Source organism: Monodon monoceros, unplaced genomic scaffold, assembly GCF_005190385.1.
Source record: "Monodon monoceros isolate NGI ecotype Baffin Bay Population unplaced genomic scaffold, NGI_Narwhal_1 Super_Scaffold_18, whole genome shotgun sequence".
Taxonomy (NCBI): Eukaryota; Metazoa; Chordata; class Mammalia; order Artiodactyla; family Monodontidae; genus Monodon; species Monodon monoceros.
Window position 1 is genome coordinate 75,454,126 of NW_021703774.1, and position 21,367 is coordinate 75,475,492.

Sequence of the window (21,367 nt, forward strand, 5' to 3'; positions counted from 1 at the left end):
ATAAAGGGCCACCCTCACCCATGAGGTGTACTGATCTGTCTATTTTATGAAACTCCATTTAATTCATCATCTTCACTCATCTCCATGGCCATGTCCTCAGTTCTCTTCTCCTTGGGACCCACCTCTGCTCAGATTTTCTTTCTTTTTTTTCTTTGTTTGTTTGTTTTTGCGGTATGCGGGCCTCTCACAGTTGTGGCCTCTCCCGCTGTGGAGCACTGGCTCCTGACGCGCAGGCCCAGCGGCCATGGCTCACGGGCCCAGCCGCTCTGCGGCATGTGGGATCTTCCCGGACCGGGACACGAACCCGTGTCCCCTGCATCGGCAGGCGAACTCTCAACCACTGAGCCACCAGGGAAGCCCAGAACTTTTTCTTTTCTTTTTTTTTTTAATCAGTTTCATTTTTCTTGACTTTTTTTTTTTTTTGGCATTTGGGGACATGTTTGCCCTGTGGTAGTCTTACCAATACTGGGTAGTGTTAGGAAGATCAACAAAAAGCAAATATAAAAATGTCTCCATTGGTTTCCACTCACCATAGACTTTCAGATGGCCTTTCTTGTTCCTGGACACTTTCCTTACTTGATGACCCTCCTGCGTGGGGGAGTAAGTCATAGTAAGATCATGCAAAACAACGGATCCTGTTGGCTGTGGTTTTATCTTCAGAGCTGGGTTTGGATGCTTCCATTGGAATGAAGAACCCTCCCAAGCTGGAGGGTGAGGTCTTAGCTGCCAGCAAGCATGAGTGTCTGGTCTGTAGCAAGATTAATGCCTTAAGTGTCCTGAAACAGATTATCACAAGAAAACTGCTGTTCAGCAAGTGGAGACTAGCATGCCAATTCCCTGGCCTTCAAGCTTAGGGTACAGAGGTAATCACATCTGAGGCTCTTATGTGTACTTCTTCCTTATACTCTTTACCTAAGATTATAGCTCAGTCTCCCACTATTTTTTCTCTTCCTCGTTTGTTCACTCAACAGCTGATGCTACCTCGTCTTGTCTTTCCTCTCTTTTCCATGGGGGCTGCCACCCTGCCAGGCCCTTCCATCTCCATCTCCTGTTTGCACTCTGAACTCTGTTGAGTTCCTATAGCTGCTGTCCTGATATTCCCTCTGACCTTCCCTTTTAGCCACAGGGAAGCCCAGATCCATGGTCCTCCTCATCAGAAGAGCATCATTTAGGCCACTGAACACATAGTCCTTCGCCTGATCTCACACACTTTCTTGGTTTCTTTGCCTTATTCTCCCTTCCCCGCTCCCAAACTCCACTGCCTATTTCTTCCAGGATCATGTGTTAATGAATCACTTGCATGTTGGGTTGGCTTTTGGAGAACCTTATCTTGGAAAACCCTTAATCCTCAACTTCTGCACATGAATAAGAAGAAATGAAACAGGAAAAAGAGCACTGATTACAAAAACTAAGTAAGAACCTGGGTCATAGGTGGGAGTGCTGGACTGGCCTGGAGTCACCTCAGCCCCAGGTGGGCAGTTCTGTGCTACCGTGCATGGGGCTTCCAGGGACTCACTGGAGCTGGCAGTAGGTGGGGGACAGTAGATGGCACCCTAAAGGGACATTAGCCAAAAGGAGATGCAGAGACCAGGTTTTCAATATGCATAAAAGCATGAAGTACATAGGCATTCAGACCTCTCCCCTTTTCTCAAATTACTCCTTCTACATGTTCAGTAAAAATCCTGAAAAATGAACTCAGTTGGAATCTGAGGCCAAGGAATGTAGGAGAGCATTGTAGTGAATAAACTTTGGGCCAGATTTATGAAGACCCAGGGAAATACACAAGAATCCAATATAATCATTGCTTCAGATAAATCTAATTGAGAAGGCAAGTTATTTATATGAGAGTGCCAGAGAAAGACCAAAAAATCCTTAGGGCCAGTGGGAAAGAAATCTGTGCTGGAGTAGATGGAAAGAAGAAAAATAATGGTGTGAAATAGTGTAGGTCTACTGAGTAGTTCTAAATCATGCTATTATAAAATAAAAACTGGGTGAGTTTTTTTTTGTGGTGTGCGGGCCTCTGTGCTGTGGCCTCTCCCGTCGCGGAGCACAGGCTCTGGATGCGCAGGCTCAGCGGCCATGGCTCACGGGCCCAGCCGCTCCGAGGCATGTGGGATCTTCTTGGACCGGGGCACGCACCCGTGTCCCCTGCATCGGCAGGTGGACTCTCAACCACTGCGACACCAGGGAAGCCCCGTCTTTTTTTTTTTTTTTAATGAGGGAACCGGCGGTAGGAGCTGGAGGAGGGGCCCACCGGGCCCTTTAGACCCCCTAGTGGCACAGGATGGCTGCCCCACCCTGGGAGTGCCAGCAGCCTCCCTGCAGAGGCCCGAGGGTATGCCCAGGCTGACCCCAGAGCAGGGTCCATGACACACTGGCTTAAATCTACAATTACATATATTCAATGATGACCAGCTGTACAAAACTCAAAGTTTCCTCAGTCAGCTCTTGATGAGTGGAGTTTATCCTTAAAGATTCCTGATGATGGAATGAGGACTCCCTAAGTATGGCATATTTAATACTTGTTTTCTATTGCTTTGATACATGGACAGCTTGACTGAATACGAAGGACTTGTCTACAATGAATTTATTGATTTTTAAAATAATATGGTCTCGGTTTTTATGTTCTGTTGAGATGTAGAATATAAACTTATTTTCTTTACATTGATGGCAAAGTGTGGTCTGGAGCTTCACAGGAAATTTTTTCTTTTTTTAAAAAAATCTTTTAGCTCTAATAGGAGTTGACCATTCCAGTTCTGTTTCTCCCAGGTCTCTATGACTTTCTCTCTGATCCTTTCTCATTATCTTTTATTCATTTCTATTCTGTTTGATACTTTCATTTTTTAGTTCAATGTCCCTTATAATTTTAGATAAATATCATCCCTTATGTACCTTGCCATTTAGCCTCTTTTTCAGAGAATTTTCTGTTCCTTCAGTTTTTTCTAATCTCTGCCAATTCTAATTTCTCATTTCTTCTTTCTTGTCTACTTCTATTTTGTGCTGCATATTTCTTATGTGAAATTTTGGAGCTTTTCCCCACGTATTTGTGTGTGTGTGTGTGTGTGTGTGTGTGTGTATCTACAAATGCTTTGTTCAGAAACAATTCAGATACAGATGCCATTTTACATTTTTCCTATGTTTTGTGATTGATTTTTTTGTGCGTGTGTGATTGATTTTGAAGGGAACCTTTTTATGAGCTGAAAAATTTGACTCTCTATGTTCTTTTTTCTTCTGTCACCTTGGAATAAATGTCTGCTGTATGATTTTCATTTTAACATGACTAGGTGTACCTGAATGAGAAACTGCAGTTCTACGTAGGAACAGATGAGTGCTTTGAGTGGCTTAGTCGATTTCTTAGGTCTAGATGTCTCTGTCTTGTGTAGTTACTCTAGCAGATGTAAGGTTTTTGGGGAAAGCCATGGTGTGTCTCCTGATTCTGGGATTCTGTTTCTTCCAGTAGGATCTTTAATTTCTACCAGTTGCTTCATTCTTTTTCTTCACCACAAGCATCCAAAGGATGTTACCTTCAGCTTGGTCTCACACCTGATCCCAGTAATTGTGCCTCCCCAAGACTGTTATGCTCTGGTCCTCTGCACTGTCGAACCCCTTCCTGTCAATTCCCCAGACACCAGAGCTTTAGTCGACCAGGTCTTATGCATCCTCTGAGTTTATCCACATACTCTTTCTGTGAGTAATTTTACCAGGGTTCCCTCCTGAGTATGCCCTCCCTCTGACCTCTCCTCTATGTGCAGAGTCTTTGCTGCTTCCTCTACTGCTGTGTGGCTCCCAGACCTGGGTTAAAAACAAACCAGTTGGAGTCCACAGTGTACTCTGGCCCCTGGTTGTTTGGGGCAGGGTTTTGAGTGGTGTCCTTGACTCTCTATGTTAGTCCCTAGCCCTCTGAAATGCATGTGGAGAGATTCAGCTGCCATTATCCTAGGTGGACCTGTGCTCTCCTATCATTCTTTTTCAAATGCAGATTTTCAATAGTACACAAAATAGACAGAATTATATAACAGAATATCCCCATCTTTGTCAGCCACGATCAACAAATACCAACTTATGGCTGAATTTGTTTTACTATAATCCACTCACTTACCTTTTCCTATATTCTTCAAAGCAAATCTCAGACATCACATTTCATCTGTAATTAGTTCAGCATGTTTCCCTAAATGAGGACTCCTTTTGAAAGTATTATCGTCATAGCATTATAATTATTCATAAATTAATTCAAAATCTTTAATATCATAAAATAGTGTTCAAATTTCCCGTTATTGTTTTTGTTAGTATTCTTTCTTGGGATCCAAATAAAATCCACAAACTGTAATCAGTAGGATATGTGTTTAAGTCTTTTACATATGTTTCCCCTCAGTTTCTTCCTCCCTCCCTTCCTTCCTTCCTCCCTCTGTTCCTTCCTTCCTCCCTTCCTCTCGCTCTCTCTTGCTCTAGCTCTCTCTTGGTCTTTTGCTGTCCTTTTTTTCTTTTTTTTTACTCATTCATTTGTTGAAGAAACAGTTGTTTGTTCTGTAGCATTCTGACAATCTAAATTGTATAACCGGGTGTACTTTAATCATTTCTTCTGTCCTCCATACTTTCTTTTTGGTGGTAGAATCTACAGCAGTGCTGTAATGTAATGAAAATGCAAGTCACATATGTAATTAAAATTTTTCTAGTAGCCACAATGAAAAGTAAAAAGTATAAGCACACAACAATACAAATATAATCTTCTACATAGCTAATTAATATTACACATTAAAGGAAATATAATTCTACCAAAGTTTTAAAGTTGTGTTTAATAGAAGAATATTGTGCATGTCTTCAGCTTTTAAGTTTACATTCACATGAATTATAAATTAAGTATAATTAAAATCCACTTCCTCAGTCCTCCTAGCCATATTCTAAGTGTTCAACAGCCATATGTGTCTATTGGCCCCTATTTTGGACCTGGCAGATACAGAGACTGATGAGATTCACGCCTGTAGAGTCACATTTGCTCTCTTGGCAAGAGTACCTCAGAAGTGGTGTGTGCTCTCTGATCAGGAGGCACATCAAGTTCTCTGTGTTTCTTCAAATAATATTAGCAGCTCTTGGAGTTCAAGGCCTAGATTCATTAACTGATTATGTGGAGCAAAAGGGTGATGTTCCATCATCATGTATTATTTAACTGGAACACTTGTATAAAAAGAAACTTCCCCTAAATACTAAATACTGTTTAGTTATTTAGTGGTACCCTCTGTAAAGAAAACTGTAGCTTAATGAGCAATTCCCCAAGCATCCTCTGTGGTCACCAGCTGGTTTATTTCTCTTTTTTTTCCCCTGTGCTAATATGAATTCAAAGTTTCAAACACATTGAAGTATTTCAATTCATGGCAATATAGTCTTTACTGACACTCCAATTATCCTCTCTTTCAGTAGTGAAAGTGACTTTAAGCTGGCTCCTTCATCCTTTTGATAAGATCCTAATAGTCTTTGAGAACTTTCCTGATATCAGTATGACAAGGTGCTTCTGTCTCATCCTGAATATTTTCTGCCCCTGACCTGGACTCAGTCATTTCTCTAAGAATCTCTGGTTTCTTTTTATGCAAAACGTTATTCCCAAATCAAATTGTGTAACCTAAAGATACTCATTGGAATTGGTTTCTTTCTGGACGTTTCCAGTGGACAGAGCTAGGAAATACTCATGTTTGTATTTATGTATTCACATATATTCACATTCACAATTCAAATTCAGAACTACAGGCTTTTTATTGAACGTCTATCTTTCATCTGAATCTCTTTTCTCTAATACCAGTATTTTTGTTTTTAAGTACACTGGGCGTAATAGAAATACAATATCTTTTACAGTCTCCCTTGTTTTCTCCCGCATTATACAGACAAAAGAATAAAGAACTACCAACAATGCCAATAATAACACAACTGAGAAAAGCAGTTTTAAAAATTTTGTCACAGTCCTGGGGTATATATAAATTATTGTGTTTTATGGTCTTTTCGGAGAGTTCTTATCCATATGCTTGTTCCACAAAAGGCATACACAGGTTCATTTGTTACACTGTGTTTTCAATGTCTAGAAGTGACATTTAAAAGATTAATTTAATTTGATAATGATAAAAAATGAATGTGGTTTCGAACTCAAATCTAACCAAACAAGGCATATTCACTATAGTCTAGCCTTGACTTAAGATCTGCAAGTGTCTCAAAGGCCTGGGTGGAGGTGGGTCAGCGATCCCTGCTCTCCTCGGACACCGGAATCCTTGGCCTTCCTCCTTCTTCTGGCCGAGCTTGGAATGAAACGACGAGATTTCCTGGAGTCAAGGTTCAAATCTTAGCCTAACAGCGGCTTTCCTTGTCCAATTTAGACTTCGGAGTGAGAAATTCTGAAAAAAATCGGTACAAAATGGAATAGAATCAATTAAAATTCGGAATAAGGTAGGGCACCTGAATACAATACAGTACTTCCCATCCAGGCCTGGAATCCTCGACCCGAAAGCTAAGACGCTGTCACCCTGGGTGCTCAGCGACGTCACAGCTCCGCACCGCGACCTTTTTACTCACAGGGACACGCTCGCAGTTAGTTACAAGACGTGCGGTGCGAAGCCCCCTCGCGGGGCAGGACGCAGTGGGCGCAGCCTCTGTTTTTTGCCCCCGCGACCCAGGGTGACCCAACGATGGGGTGCCACCGGCTCGGTCGCTGCGCGCCTGGCCCGGGGCCTCCGATGGCCAGCGACGGGCAGAGTCGCCGGGGCCCAGCGGAGATGCCGTGGGCTCGTCTCCGCACCTGCCCGCCCCGTCCGTATGGAGCGCGCGGACCGCCCCTCTCCGGGACGCGGGAGTGGGAAAGCACGTCCCATCTGAGGAGTAAAAAAAATCCCCTTCTTCTAGTTAAAGAGAAAGGTCCCACCGAGATTTGATCTCGGATCGCTGGATTCAGAGTCCAGAGTGCTCACCATTACACCATGGAACCCTCTGCCACTTGCTCTGCTGCTCCAGCCACTGAGCCAGGGCGCGCACAGCCCCGCGGACCCAGGAGCGGCCTCCCGCCGAGCACTCTCGTTATCCCGCCCCGAACCTGCGGTGGCAGGAGGCGCCTGACTCGCGTGCCCGCGGCCGTCTCTTTTAGGTTTCTACCTGGTGAAAAGACACGAAATCCATTTTAAACGAACGATAAGGAAATGTGTTCAGGGCTTCTCGCCAGTCCACCTGCGCTGTGAGCGATCCTAGTTTTTTCTCCTGAGAAAATCCTCGCCCGAAAACACAAAACTTTTTTCCCATCTTTTCCCAGTTGCTCTCTTCCCGCTGCTCTGGAAGGTCGGAACATGCTCACACAGACTTCTAGATGCCGTGAGATGTTCTTTTTTTTGAGATCGCGGGGCGCTGCCAGTTTCATTTAAGCAGATAGTGTTCTACTTCTGTTAATATCGGATCGGAACCGGAAAACGCTTAGATTACATGGTAGCCAGCACCTCCGCTGTAATCGTGTGTCAGAAACACACTGAAAACAAATTCCATGCAGGAAAATGATTTATCATAGGGCCGAACAGAAAAACGCTTCTACACCGCCAGAGTCCACGATAGTAAGAAAGAGGAGGTTGAGGGAAACGGGACGGGGAGCATATTGGGCACCTAAAAATTACACGCAAACGATAAGCCGCACCACCCACTACTACAACGTAGAAACCCACTACTGCAACGTAGAAATCAAAAACGAAGCGATTATAACTTCACACAACTTACTTTTAAATTCGCTTAACGTAAAATTTATTTTGAGCTTACTTAACTTTTGTCTGTGTTCGTTTCTTCTTTCTGTGCGCGGGTGTCTGCAGTATGAAAAGATATTCTCTGTTACTGGAAAGTACAGACTTCAAACACGGAAGTTGAGTAGCTATAGCTAATGGGCCTTGTTCTTCCGCAGTGGCTGGGAGATTTTACCACAACTCTAATGTCTGCTTTCCATATCACTAAGCACATTCTTAGCTTCTAAACTACGAAAAAACACCACAGTTGAAGCGATTATTATATCTCCTTTTAAGTTTAACTAGTTGGTTCTTTTTTTGTAATACCAATTGCTGGGGGAAAGCGCGCACGCAGTCCCCCACTACCACAAATTATGCAGTCGAGTTTCTCCCATTTGGAGAAATCGCAGGCGTCAGCACACTCGCAGTGCAATGAGTGAGCCTCGTCCTGGGAAAACCACCTTAATGATCATGGTATCTCCCCTGCCAGGTAAGTATGAATTGTTTTCTCCGCCACCCAGTACAGCCTTAGACTGCTACACTGTACACACACGCTCCCCACCCACCCTCCGCACCCCCTCCTCTTCCACGCCTCTCAGCCCCTCCAAACTACTCTGCTAATAAAATCCAAGCAACTCTGCTAATAAAATCCAAGCAACTTCTCCGGAAAACTTCCACAGCCCGGGAAGTGGCTCGCGGGGAATTGTACCCATAAGCTGCAAGATTTACATAAGCCGAGCCCCATTCCTGACCGCTTAGGCGGCTCCTCTCCTCCAACCCCCGCCCTGTCCCCGCCCTGCCGAGATGACCAATGGGCGGGCCGGCTGCTGAAGGGGAAGTAACGTCACCATGGCCGCCCACTTCGGGAGCCCACCAAGCCGAGGTAACACGCCTCTTACCCTTTATCTGAGACAGAGCCGGATTTTGCCAGCCTCCTCGAATTCTTACCTTTTGTCCTGCGTTACACGCCGGGGAAAGGAATTCTGGGATCGTGTGTTACGCTGATCCAAAAATTTTTTAAGTAGTAAAGAAGTTGTAAAACAATGGATACAAGTATATATTTATGTATGTGTTTTGTGTATAAACATACAGATTCAGGGTTACATCTCAGAGTGCTACTCGGTGTATCTTCTGTGCACGTCCTTCCTACTTCATTCTCATGGTATCCCAGGGACCATGTTTTTCCTTTCCCCACCATACAGAATACAAGAAATGAAGATTCTGAAAAAGAAGCTGATGACCAAGGGATGATAAGGGATAGAAAGGTGACGTGTTTGCTTGAAGAGTGAGGTTTGTTTGTTTGTTTTCTCTTACTGGGTAAGACTGGGTTAGACCTGAGGGCGGGGAGCGGGGAGACTGCCGAAAGCAGGCAACTTGTGTTTTCAGACCAGAGAGCAAGGAGTGGCGTAACTTGATTCTTGAGGGTGCCTTTTGTTGTAGTTTCTTAGGACAGGGCCAAAAGTAAGCTCATCACACGAGATGAATTGTGCCAAAGCACAGCCGTAGAGGGCTGCCGCTCGCTCAGGCAAAACAGCGCCGTCTGTCCTGCTGTGGTAACTTTTATTAAAGCATTATCTAGGTTTACACTTTAAGACTTGTTTTCTTAACATTTCAGAAGTGCCAAAGCAGTAACCTATGTTTTTATTAATTATACAAGCAATAGTTGGCTTTCGTGAGCACCTGCCGTGCTTCGTCCTTGAGCGCAAGAACAGCACAAAGTTCCCACCATTATTTTGATTATACTGAAGTAGCACAAGGACATTTCCTTGCGTTCCCACCACTCTGATTATACTGAGGACATCTCACGCATCAGTGCCCAAAGCACTCAATGCTTCTTTTTCAGGCCCCCGGTTTGCCGGGGGGGGGCGCTCGAAGCATTCAGAACTGTTCACAACTCTGGCTTATTCGCATGCCCCCAGTTTGCCGGTGGGGGGGGGCTCAAAGCAATCAGGACTGTTTGCAGTTCTGGCTTATTCGCCAGCCCCCAGTTTGCTGCGGGGGGGGGGGGCCTCATGGGTCACGTCTCCTTTCCATGTCCTCAGTTATCCCACTACAGCCTTTGGCTTAAGGGGGAAGCTGACTCTTCCGGAGAATCCTGGAGCTGACGGCAAAGGAACTCAGCACCCAGCCAACTTCCAGGAAGAAGCTTCCTTTCTTCCCCCTGCTTTCCCTCTTTCCCCTCCTTTTCCTCTCTGCAGCCATCAGAAATAAGCTCTGGCTCGTTTCATCTGAAACATACTTTATTCCAGGGATAGTAATAGCTCAGAGAATCTCCAGCAAACTGGAGAACCAGACTGTACAAACGGAAGAATAAGAAAGGCCAATGGAAGGGAGCACACAGACCAAATGGGAAGGACACTAGTGCTTCCTGCTGAGTGACAGGCCCTGTAGCTTTGCACAGGTGACACTACTGGCCCTGGACACTAGACACTGCCAATGGCTCCATGACTTCTGCTGCACCTGGTCGGTGTTAAACTAAGGATCTTGAGGTAGGGAGATTCTTCTGTTGCAGGGGACAGAAAAAATTTCCCCAGGGCTTACTCCTTGTGTCTCTCAACTCCTGTCAAATGCTGGAGTAGTTGTTGCTGATGGGGATTGGCCAGCTCTTGGTAATAGACCCACACCTTAGCCCCTAGGAAAACTAAGTCAGCGAGTGCGTGATCCTTAAAAGTTGCAGAATGTGGGAAGTTTCTCATACAAACAAAGGGGGCTCAGATACTAGATGGCCTAGATATGACAAAAGACCCTCCTGTGCCCAACACCCTGCAGCCAGCCCTGTGGGGAGCATTATAAATCCAGTTCTGAAGCCCCTGCTACCCTGTCCCAAACATACACCCGTGAACACCCAATTTTGGATGGTGTTAGACTTTTACCCTGAGCACAGGGTGAGGGTTTCGACTCCTTATATGGTGATGGTTGATATATCACTCAGTATTATTTACATTATCTACACTGAGAATTGAAAAGTTTGAAAGTTCACATTTCTGGGGATAGAGTAATTGTTCTAAAGCCATGGTAACAAATAGCCACCAGAACTGGTTTTTAAATCCTCTGTATCTACCAGTGTCCACTGTAGGAGTTTCCTGTTGCTATTGTAACACATTACCACACATTTAGTGGTTTAAAACAACACGCATTTATTATCTTATGGTTCTGGAGATCAGAAGTCCAAGATGCACCTCACTGGGCTAAAATCGATCTGACAGTGGAGGTGAGGTTCTTTCTGGAGGCTCTAGGGGAGAATCTCTTTCTTTGCCTTTTCCAGCCTCTTGAAGATGCCCACATTCTACTCTCACAGCCCCCTTCCATCTTCATAGCCAGTCACGGCTGATCAGGTTATTCTCAAAACGCATTATTCTGACACCAAATCTTCCTCCCTCTTTCACTTATATGGACTCTTGTGATTCCATTGGACTCTCCAGGATAATCTCCCCATCTCAAGGTCCTTAATTTAATCACACCTGCAAAGTCTCTTTTGCCATGTCAAGTAACATGTTCACAAATTCCAGGGACCAGGATGTGGACATCTTTGGGGAAGCGTTATTCTGCCGCCACAGCCAGTCTCCTCAGTGAACACATTTCTGCAAACATATCAGTCAGTGGTGGCCCCTCTCTTCTGAAAGTCAGCCAGGTGAAAGCAACTGAGTCCACTGCCTTTGAGTGTCAGCCAGTCAACAGCTGTGCCCCGTGTTGAGGCGTTTGAGTCAGAGAGAGAGAAGGAGAAAGTCTGTGGGGAGAGGAATCTGAGGCCCCAGGGCCTGGGAAGTTCCCAGGGACCAGAGCTGAGAGCTGCAAATGTCTTCATGGGAGGAGGAGGCTGGAGAGGGTGTTAGGAACTGAATTTATGTGTTCCACCACCCGCCCCCCAAATTCATATCTTGAACCCTAATCCCTGTGGGGCTGTATTTGGAGAAGGGGCCTTTAAGGAAGTAATTAAGATTAAATGAGGTCATAAGCTTGGAGCCCTGATCTGACAGGATTAATGTCCTTAAATGAAGAGAGCCTGGGCTCCTGCCCTCTCCCAGCTCAAGCAAGGAGAAAAGGGCATGTGAGGACCCAGCGAGGCATCTGCTATCTACAAGCCAGGAAGAGAGCTCGCAGCAGAAACTGAATTGGCAGGAACTTTCAATCTTGATCTTGGACTTCCAGTCTCCAGAATGTGTGAAAACAGATTTCTGGTTAAGCCACCCTGTCTATAGTATATTTTTCTGGAAACCCAAGCTGACTAATACAGATGGTCGCTTAGCCATTGGCCTAAGCAGCTTCTCCTACGTGGTCCTTTCTGGGATCTGCCCCAGTTTTGTTCATTTCCTGTAATTAGCACTCACCACCTGCTTTGCCCTTCTTAAGGGTGATCCATGACTTTGGAATGAGGATTGATCACCTGGTTTAGGATTTCAATAGCATAATTTGCTCCATGTAACAATGACCTGCACCAAGGATCTTCTTAGATTTTTTTTTTTTTTAAACAAGTTTGACATCTTCCCAAATTTCAACCTAGCATGACTTGGACAGCTGGATTGAGATTCTGCAGAGTGACACCATGACCCCATGTGGCCTGCATTTCCTTTTCTCATGAGAGATTTCCGTGCTTTGGACTCTCCAGAACCACAGACCAGGGTTTGGCTGCTGGTGAGGAATCTGTGCCTAGCTCTGGGGAAACCTAGGGAGAAAGGAAAGAATCCCCAGAATCAAGGCATGGGAGGCTGCTCTTGTGGGGATAAAGGAGTTTGGAGGATGAGAGAGGAGGCTGGGGTGTGAGTGTGTCCAGCATGAGGTCAGGGGAAGTTCAAGAGAGGGCAGCTGCCATTCTGGGACCAGAGGCTAGAACCTCCATGGCATTCACACTCTGGTCATCGTCCTCCTTATTCTTCCTCAGCTTCCGCCTCCCCCTTCCTCGCCATCCTCCCCTACTTCTCCCCAGGCTTTTTTGTTCCCACTTCTTCTTCTTGTTCCTGCCCCTCTTGCTCCCATCCTCCCATCCCTTCTCCCCCACCCCCAGAGCAGGCCAACATGGGAAGGGACTGCCCCAGTCTGAGAGGACGACGAGGGAGTATCTTCCACCAGCCTGAGAAACACGAACACATTGCTCTCTGGTCAGAACCTGGTTTGGAGGAGACAGAGCAAGTTGGCTCTGCCTGAAGAGCTCATCCTCCACAGCCAACCCAGACAGCATGGGCCTTAGGCCGACCCCGGGGATGTGTGGCCAAAAGTCAGGAAGCTCTGGACATGGATTGCCGACATCTGGTCCACAAGATTCCAGACAAGTTAATATCTTGGTGCCTGCCTTCTTTACAAGGCAAGTTCCAAGGGAAGGACTGTGGCTCCCCTTCCTGGCCGCCTGGCGAAGGCGCACAAGGATCCCTCTGTTCATGCAAGGGTGGGTCTGAGAAAACCCTCCCATCTGTTCCACAGAGACCAGCTGAAAGTTCATAGTTAGAAGTTAGTGGCAACCCAGGTGCACCGACTCCACCACCACCTTCACCTCCTCCACCACGCACTCTTTGTCTCCGATGAGATTTCTACCATCAGTCAGCCTTGGAGGGGGGAAAAGGCCAGATTTTGGGGAAAAAAAGATCTAAAGAGACTAGTACTTGTGCAATTTTATGGACAGCAGCACTTCTAGGGTTCTAAGCTGACTTTATCTTGATTCACTGGTCTAGATTTTGCCTTCAGGTAGTGTCTTATTTTAACTAAACTTTGTTGAAATTAGAGAAGTTCTTTTTTTCATAGTTCCAATATTAGTTGACATCTGAGTTAATAGTTTTGTGACCAGCAGAATAATACTGTCTCCCCCAGGATGTGCCTGCTGTAGTTCCCCCACCTGTTCATATATTACACCACATAGGAAAGGCAACTTTGCAGATGTGATTCGGGTAAAGACCTTGTGATGAGATTATCTTGGACCATTCAGGTGGGCCCCATGAAATTACATGGGGCCTTAGAATTGAGAGGCAGAAAAGGTCAAAATGGTGTGAAATTAGAAGGACTCTACCTGCTGTTCTGGTTTTGAAGTTGTAGGAAGGGGTCAAAAGCCAAGGAATGTGGGAGGCCTCTAAAAACTTTTTAGGGAGGCAAGGAAAGAGATTATCCCTTAGAGCCTCCAGAAGGTAAGGCAGTTCTGTTGACCCCGTGATTTTAGTCCAGTGAGATCTTTGTTGAACTCCTGAGCTACAGAAGTGTAATATAATAAAAGTGTGTTCTTTTAAGACACTAAAGTTATGGTCACTTTTTACAGCAGAAATAGAAAACCAGTTCAGTAAATGTCTAGCATATTCACTTTAGCAGTAATAAGATCTGGGAGATATAATAAACCCTGTATAAATTCTGCAGGTTGTTTGCCTGTCTTAGGTTGACAGATCGAGAGATATTTGTACATGTTTGGGCTTCCCTGGTGGCACAGTGGTTAAGAATCTGCCTGCCAATGCAGGGGACACGGGTTCGAGCCCTGGTCCGGGAAGATCACACATGCCGCGGAGCAACTAAGTTCGTGTGCCGCAACTAAGTTCGTGTTCCACAACTAATGAGCCTGTGCTATAGAGTCCGCAAGCCACAACTACTGAAGCCCGCGCGCCTAGAGCCCATGCTCTGCAACAAGAGAAGCCACCGCAATGAGAAGTCGTCGCACCGCAATGAAGAGTAGCCCCCGCTCGCCGCAACTAGAGAAAGCCCGCGCAGCAACGAAGACCCAACGCAGCCAAAAATAAATAAGTAAAATAAATAAATAAATAAAATAAATTTATTTTAAAAAGATGTTTGTACATGTTTGAAGCATTACATTAGGTACCTGCCGTCTTTCTTCCTTTCCATTCTTTTCCTAAAGGGCTCACCCTATTTCCTGCACAGGACCCGACATGGTTCTCATTTGAATTATGGCAAGTTGGAAGACATTGGTGGTCATGCAGGTTGATTTTATTTTTAAGAATGAGTTCTGTTTCTGACATATAGAGGAAAAGAATGTAAGTTATGAAAAGTTAAATATTGGAGAATATTCCATTCCAAAGATACGTTTTTTGCAACTTCTTTAATAGGGTAAAGAACTACATTTCAAAGGGTGAAACACAAGAATGGCTATTGGGAATTTTCCCCATAAGTAATTTGTGACTTGATCCTGACCAGCTCTGAGATCTGTATGATTCATGTTGTTAATTTCATAAATGTTATGTCCATAAAATGAAGTTCTTAGAAGCAATATTTGAGTTCTCCACTGGATTTAGGAAGAATTGCTGGGATGCTTGAATAACCGCAGGGCAAGAGGCCCTCAAATTTTCCTACTTTGTCTTTAAGTAATACTTCATAGTTTGGCCGACTTTTCATCCATTCTGCTGATTCTGTCAGTGAGATCCTCTTTATTGACAGCCAAAGGCACTCATGGAAAATGTTTAAACAACCAAGTGTAAAAGCAGAGGTTGAGGTCACTTCATCTACTATGAAAGTGGGGCATGTCTCTATCTTAGACCAGAGTCTGTTGATGGATGTGTTTGTTATTGTTGTTGTTGGTTGTGATCATGGTTGAATTTTTTGTTTGTGTTGTTGTTTGTTTTAATTTATTATTACCTCTAGGGTATAATTGTGGAAGGATAGCTTTATTTTAATTCTGGAATGCAAAAGAACATAACTAAGGTCTTTTCCCAAAGGAAGATCTTAAGTTCGTTATGTCAACATTTACGGTGTGACTTAAACACTTTTCAGTTAAAGCTTCTTAATTAAAGGAAAAGAAATATATTTATAATTTTGAGTCAGTGTTATCGAGCAATGTGTTTTAAACTGTGATCTGTAGCCCACCTGCATCAGAAACACCTGCTTGTGTTTATGTGAAATATGTAGACTCAAGGGCCCCACGCCAATGAAATCTCTTGGGATTGGAGCCCAGGAGTAGCTTCTATAATCTCCACAGCTGATTCTAAGGCACTCTAAATGTAAGAACTACCCTTTTATATTTTTAGACTGGAGATTTTTACAAAATGACAGGAGAGTAAATCATTCTTTTAAACTTAGACTTCAATCATTAGACAGTGAGGTGAGCTCTTAGTGCCAGTTTGTCTTTCCTATTCTCACCTGCTCAGTCTAAGGACTGGTGCAGAAATGGGAGACAAAATAGGCAGTGAAAACTTTTTATTTCTTTATATGCATTTCCCTTTAATAGCCACCAGAAAGACTTTCATTTCCTCACACTGACCCTCTCTGTCAGTTATGTTGGCCTTTAACATATCACTATAGCAACACATATAAATATATATTATACATTTATACACACATAAGCACATTCTAAGCACTGTGAAGACACAGATTAGGCTTTAGCACAACTGGGAACCTCACACATGTCACTTAAAAATGATCATTGGTTTGCTTTACACAAGACTTCCAATGAGCTTGGTGTGGCCATTAGTCCCCAAATCACAGAGTGAAGTTAGGATGACAAAACAAGACAGCATACTTAGAGAGACGTCGGTACACTTCTTGGAGATCATAAAAGAATAGAAATAGGAGGTCTAGGCTAAGCACGAGACGGCATCTGGGAGTCGCTGCTCTCACCACGTGGATTCAAAGAACTCAGGTGCTGCAGTGTAGACCGACACCCAGCCTGTGACCCAGCTGTGCTGGCCCCGGGTCAGGTCGTGGGGCCCCTGCCAACACTGTCCTGCAGGGCACCGCTGCTCAGTCCTGAGCTTTTCGATCTGCCGTGGAACTCCAGTGTGGGGACCACATGCTCCATTGCTGGGAAGCAGGTCCTATTTCCCCTGAGTTGACCCTCAGGATGAGGTGAGGAATGTGCTGTTGTTGGTTCCCAAGCCCCTGGGGCGTTCAGAAGCAGTGCCACAAGGTCCTCTACAAACTATGCCTGTTTTGCTTAGTTCTGGGCCCGGTGGACCTTGGCTGGTTATTCCTCAACTGCAGGAGAGGCCCTCTGCCTTTCGCCCTGCCCCACCAGGCCACATCTCTGTCTCCTTCCAGACCCTCCAGCAGGTGTGGAGGAGTGGGGCCCAGATCCTCCTCAGCAGACAGGGAGCTGTGAAGAAGGGGGGCAGCCCATCCTTCCTGCAGTTTTAAGGACCTCTGGTGGCTTCGCTTCTTGCCTCTGATGGCTCCTGGAAGGCAAGGGTCACAGGACTGGAGTGCATGGCAGAGCCCTTAGGGATTTCACCTGGAGGCCAAAATACCACAGTCAAAGTAAGACTCCATTATCAGGCACTGCTGGTGGCTAACTGAGGCTGGAGAGAGATCTGAGTGGTGACAGAAGCCAGGAGCACAGTGAGAGCCTGTCACAAGGATGAGCTGAGGGGACGCGCTGAGGTCTGGAGGAGCAACTGGGGCCACCAGGTTGGAGGAGAAGCTTCCCACCACCTCCTGTGGTCTTATCTCTGCTCAAAGCCACTGCACACCAGGTGGCCGGATCCTACCACTCCCTCTTCAGGGGCCAGTTCACTCTCCAATTCACTTTGGAGCAAAAGGATGGCTTTTGCAATCTCCCAGGAAAGGAAATGCTTAGTATGAAACAGGCATATATAGAAGCAGCCTGTTGTAGGAAGGAGAGAACATTTTGCAGGGACGTCCTCCTATTAAAGTTTATGTTCTGTTTACGTGATGAGGAGGGGGAGAGGCCAGGTCAGCAGGGACCTCAGAGATCATCTAACTCTAGTGCCCCCTCTTACAGATGAGGGTCAGCAGGCTCACAGAGACTGGAGCCAGCCAAAGCCACACAGCCACTTAGCAACAAGCCTGGGATTAGATCCCAGGCTTGGAGCCTTTCTAGTGGCCTAGGGGAAGTAGAGAGGAAACTTCCAAACTGGGGAAGCCAGGAGGTATGAGAGGTTGTTGGGTTACCTTTGCTGGGAGAGGAATGAGTCTTTATAGAGGCAATGTTGTGAGTGTTTTTCTAAAAAGGCTCAGGAAAGAAAGGAATCATCAGAGGAAAAGGTAAGGAATTACAAAAAAAGAATCATGGCCCAGCCCCTTTTCACACTGCGGGCTCCACATTCTCTGAGGAACATTTAGGAACATTCTTAGGAATATGCTCAATAGCTTATGGCAAAGCTTTAAAGTCCAAGGTAAAAGTGTTATTTTCTGATTTTTTTCTTTTATTTTTAATTGAAGTATAGTTGACATACAATGTTATGTTAGTTTCTGGTGTACAGCACAGTGATTCAGTGATATATATTCTTTTTCATATTCTTTTCAATTATGGTTTGTAAAAGGAGATTGAATAGTGTTCCCTGTACTCTACAGTACGACCTTATTTTTTATCTATTTTTCTGCTTTATTTATAGTTTGTATCTGCTAATCCCAAATTCCTAATTTTTCCATCCCCCACCCCCTTTCCCCTTTGGTAACCATAAGTTTGTTTTCTATGTCCATGAGTCTATTTCTCTTTTAAAGAAGTTAATTTGTGTCATATCTTAGATTCCATATATAAGTGATATCATATGATATTTGTCTTTCCCTTTCTGACTTACTTCATTTAGTATGATAATCTCTAGGTCCATCCATGTTGCTGCAAGTGGCATTATTTCATTCTTTTTTATGGCTGAGTAATATTCCATTGTGTATATCTACCACATCTTTATCCATTCATCTGTTGATGCGCCTTTAGGTTGCTTCCATATCTTGGCTATTGTAAATAGTACTGCTGTGAACCTTAGGGTGCATGTATCTTTTCAAATTATAGTTTTCTCTGGATATATTCCTGGGAGTGGGGGTCACTGGATCATATGGTAACAGTGTTTTTAATTTTTTAAGGATCCTCCTTACTGTTTTCCATAGTGGCCACACCAACTTACATTTCCACCAACACTGAGAGAGGGTTCCCTTTTCTCCACATCCTCTTCAGCATTTGTTATTTGTAGATGTTTTAATGATGGCTATCCCGACTGGTGTGAGATGGTACCTCATTGTAATTTTGATTTGCATTTCTCTAATAATTAGTGACGTTGAGCATCTTTTCATGTGCCTATTAGCAATCTGTTTGTCTTCTTTGGAGAAATGTCTCTTTAGGTCTTCTGCCCATTTTGTTTGTTTTTTTTTGTTATTGAGTTTTATGAGCTGTTTGTATATTTGGAAATTAAGCCCTTGTCAGTTGCATCATTTGGAAATATTTTCTCCCAGTCCATAGGTTATCTTTTTGGTTTTCTTATGTTTCCTTTGCTGTGCAAAAGCTTATAAATTAGATTAGGTCCCATTTGTTTATTTTTGCTTTTATTTCTATTGTCTTGGGAGATTGACCTATGAAAGCATTGGTATGATTTATGTCAGAGAATGTTTTGCCTAACTTCTCTTCTTGGAGTTTTGTGGTGCAGTGTCTTATATTTAAGTCTTTAAGCCATTTTGAGTTTATTTTTGTGTATGGTGTGAGGGTGTGTTTTAACTTCATTGATTTACATGTGGCTATCCAGCTTTCCTAATACCATTTGATGAAGACAGTGTCTTTTCTCCATTGTATATTGTAGCCTCCTTTGTCGAAGATTAATTGATTGTAGGTGTTTGGGTTTATTTCTGGGCTCTCTATTCTGTCTCACTGCTCCATATGTCTGTTTTTGTGCCAGTTACATGCTGTTTCGATTTATTTTGGTTTGTAGTATTGTCCGAAGTCTGGGAGGGTTATGCCTCCAGCTTTGTTCTTTTTCCTCATGACTGCTTTGGCAATTCTGGGTCTTTTGTGGTTCCATATAAATTTTAGGATTATTTGTCCTTGTTATAATGAAAAATGTCATGGGTAATTTGATATGGATCACATTAAATGTGTAGTTTACTTTGGGTAGTATGGCTATTTTAACAATATTAATTCTTCCAATCCCAGGGCATGGGATATCTTTCCATTTCTTTGAATTATCTTCAGTTTCCTATATCAATGTTCTATAGTTCTCAGCATATGAGTCTTTCACTTCCTTGGTCAGGTTTATTCCTAAGGTTTTTTCAAATGTGATTTTAAAAGCGATTGTTTTTTTAACTTTCCTTTTCCGATATTTCATTGTTAGTGTAAAGAAATGCAACAGATCTGTATGTTAATCTTGTATCTTGCTACCTGGCTGAATTCATTTATCAGTTCTAGTAGTTTTTCTGTGGAGTCTTCAGGGTTTTCTATATACAGTATTATGTCATCTGCATATAATGATAATTTCACCTTTCTCTTCCAATTGGGATATCTTTTATTTCTTTTTCTTGTCTGATTGCTGTGGCTAGGATTCCAATATTATATTGAATAGAAATGGTGAGAGTGACCATCCTTGTCTTATTCTGGAATTTAGTGGGAAGGCTTTCAGGTTTTTACCATTGAATGTTATGTTGGCTGTGGGTTTCTCATAAATGGCTTTTCTTATATTGAGATATGTTCTCTCTGTACGCAATTTGGTGAGTTTTTATCATGAATGAATGTTGAATTTTGTCAAATGCTTTTTCTGAATCTTTTGAGATGATCATGTGGTTTTTGTCTTTTCTTTGGTTGATGTGGTGTATCACATTGATTGAATTGCACATGTTGAACCATCCTTGTGACCCTGGGATAAAGCCAACTTGATCATGGTGTATGATCTTTTTTATGTGTTGTTGGATTTGGTTTGCTAATATTTTATTGAGAATTTTTTCATCTATATTCATCAAAGATATTGACCAGTAACTTTCTTTTTTGTTATTGTCTTTGTCTGGTTTTGGGGTCAGGATAATGGTGGCTTCATGGAATGATTTTGGGAGTGTTCCCTCCTCTTCAATCTTTTGGAAGAGTTTGAGAAGGATCAGTATAATTTCTTCTTTGTATGTTTGGAAGAATTCCTTAGTGAAGCCATCTGGTCCTGGACTTTTGTTGGCAGGGAGTTTTTATTATTATTATTATTATTATTATTACAGATTCTATTTCACTTGTAGTAATCAGTCTGTTCAGATCATCTGTTCTTCCTGATTTGGTTTTGGTGGGCTGTCTGTTTTTTGGAAACTTGTCCATTTCTTCCAGGTTGTCCAATTTATTGGTATATAATTGTTCACAGTACTGTTTTACAATATTTCACAGTATCAGTTGTTTTTCTTCTCTTATTTTCTTATTTGTTTATTTTGGTCTTCTCTCTTTTCTTCTTGGTAAGCCTGGCCAGAAGTTTGATTTGGTTTATGGTTTCAAAGAAGTAGGTTTAGGTTTTATTGATTTTTTTCTACTGTTTAATCTCTGTTTTATTTATTTCCTCTCTGATCTTTATTATTTCCTTCCTTCTGCTGACTTTAGGTTTTATTTGTTCTTCTTTTTCTAATTCTTCTAGGTAGTAGGTTAGGTTGTTTATGTCAGATTTTTCTTGTTTTTGAGAAAGGCCTGTATTGCTATGAACTTTCCTCTAAAAACTGCTTTTGCTGCATCCCATAGATTTTGTATGGTTGTGTTTTCATTGTCATTTGTCTCAAGGTATTTTTAAAATTTCCTCTTTGCTTTCATCATTGACCCATGGTTTTTTTTTAGCACCATGTTTTTAGTCTCCATGTAATCGTTTTCTCATTTCTCTTTCTGTGGTTGGTTTGTAGTTTCATCCCATTGTGGTCAGAAAAGATGCTTGAAATAATTTCTATCCTAATAAATTTGTTGAGGATTGTTTTGTGTCCTCGTATGTGGTCAGTCATAGAGAATGTTCCATATGCACTTGAAAAGAATGTGTATCCTGGGCTTT

The 21,367-nt window shown here is 43.3% G+C and overlaps 1 long non-coding RNA gene and 2 other non-coding genes across 3 annotated transcripts; all 3 read right to left on the reverse strand.

Annotated features, from left to right (window-relative positions):
* Positions 1–5,726: 5,726 nt before the first annotated feature.
* Positions 5,727–8,379, reverse strand: LOC114898344. The gene is made up of 2 exons (XR_003794327.1): positions 6,945–8,379; positions 5,727–6,374 (listed from the first exon to the last, which is right to left on the reverse strand). It is a non-coding gene; the product is annotated as an uncharacterized LOC114898344 (long non-coding RNA).
* Positions 6,890–6,961, reverse strand: TRNAQ-CUG. The gene has a single exon. It is a non-coding gene; the product is annotated as a tRNA-Gln (tRNA).
* Positions 8,065–8,228, reverse strand: LOC114900091. Its single transcript, XR_003794716.1, has one exon. It is a non-coding gene; the product is annotated as a U1 spliceosomal RNA (small nuclear RNA).
* Positions 8,380–21,367: the final 12,988 nt, after the last annotated feature.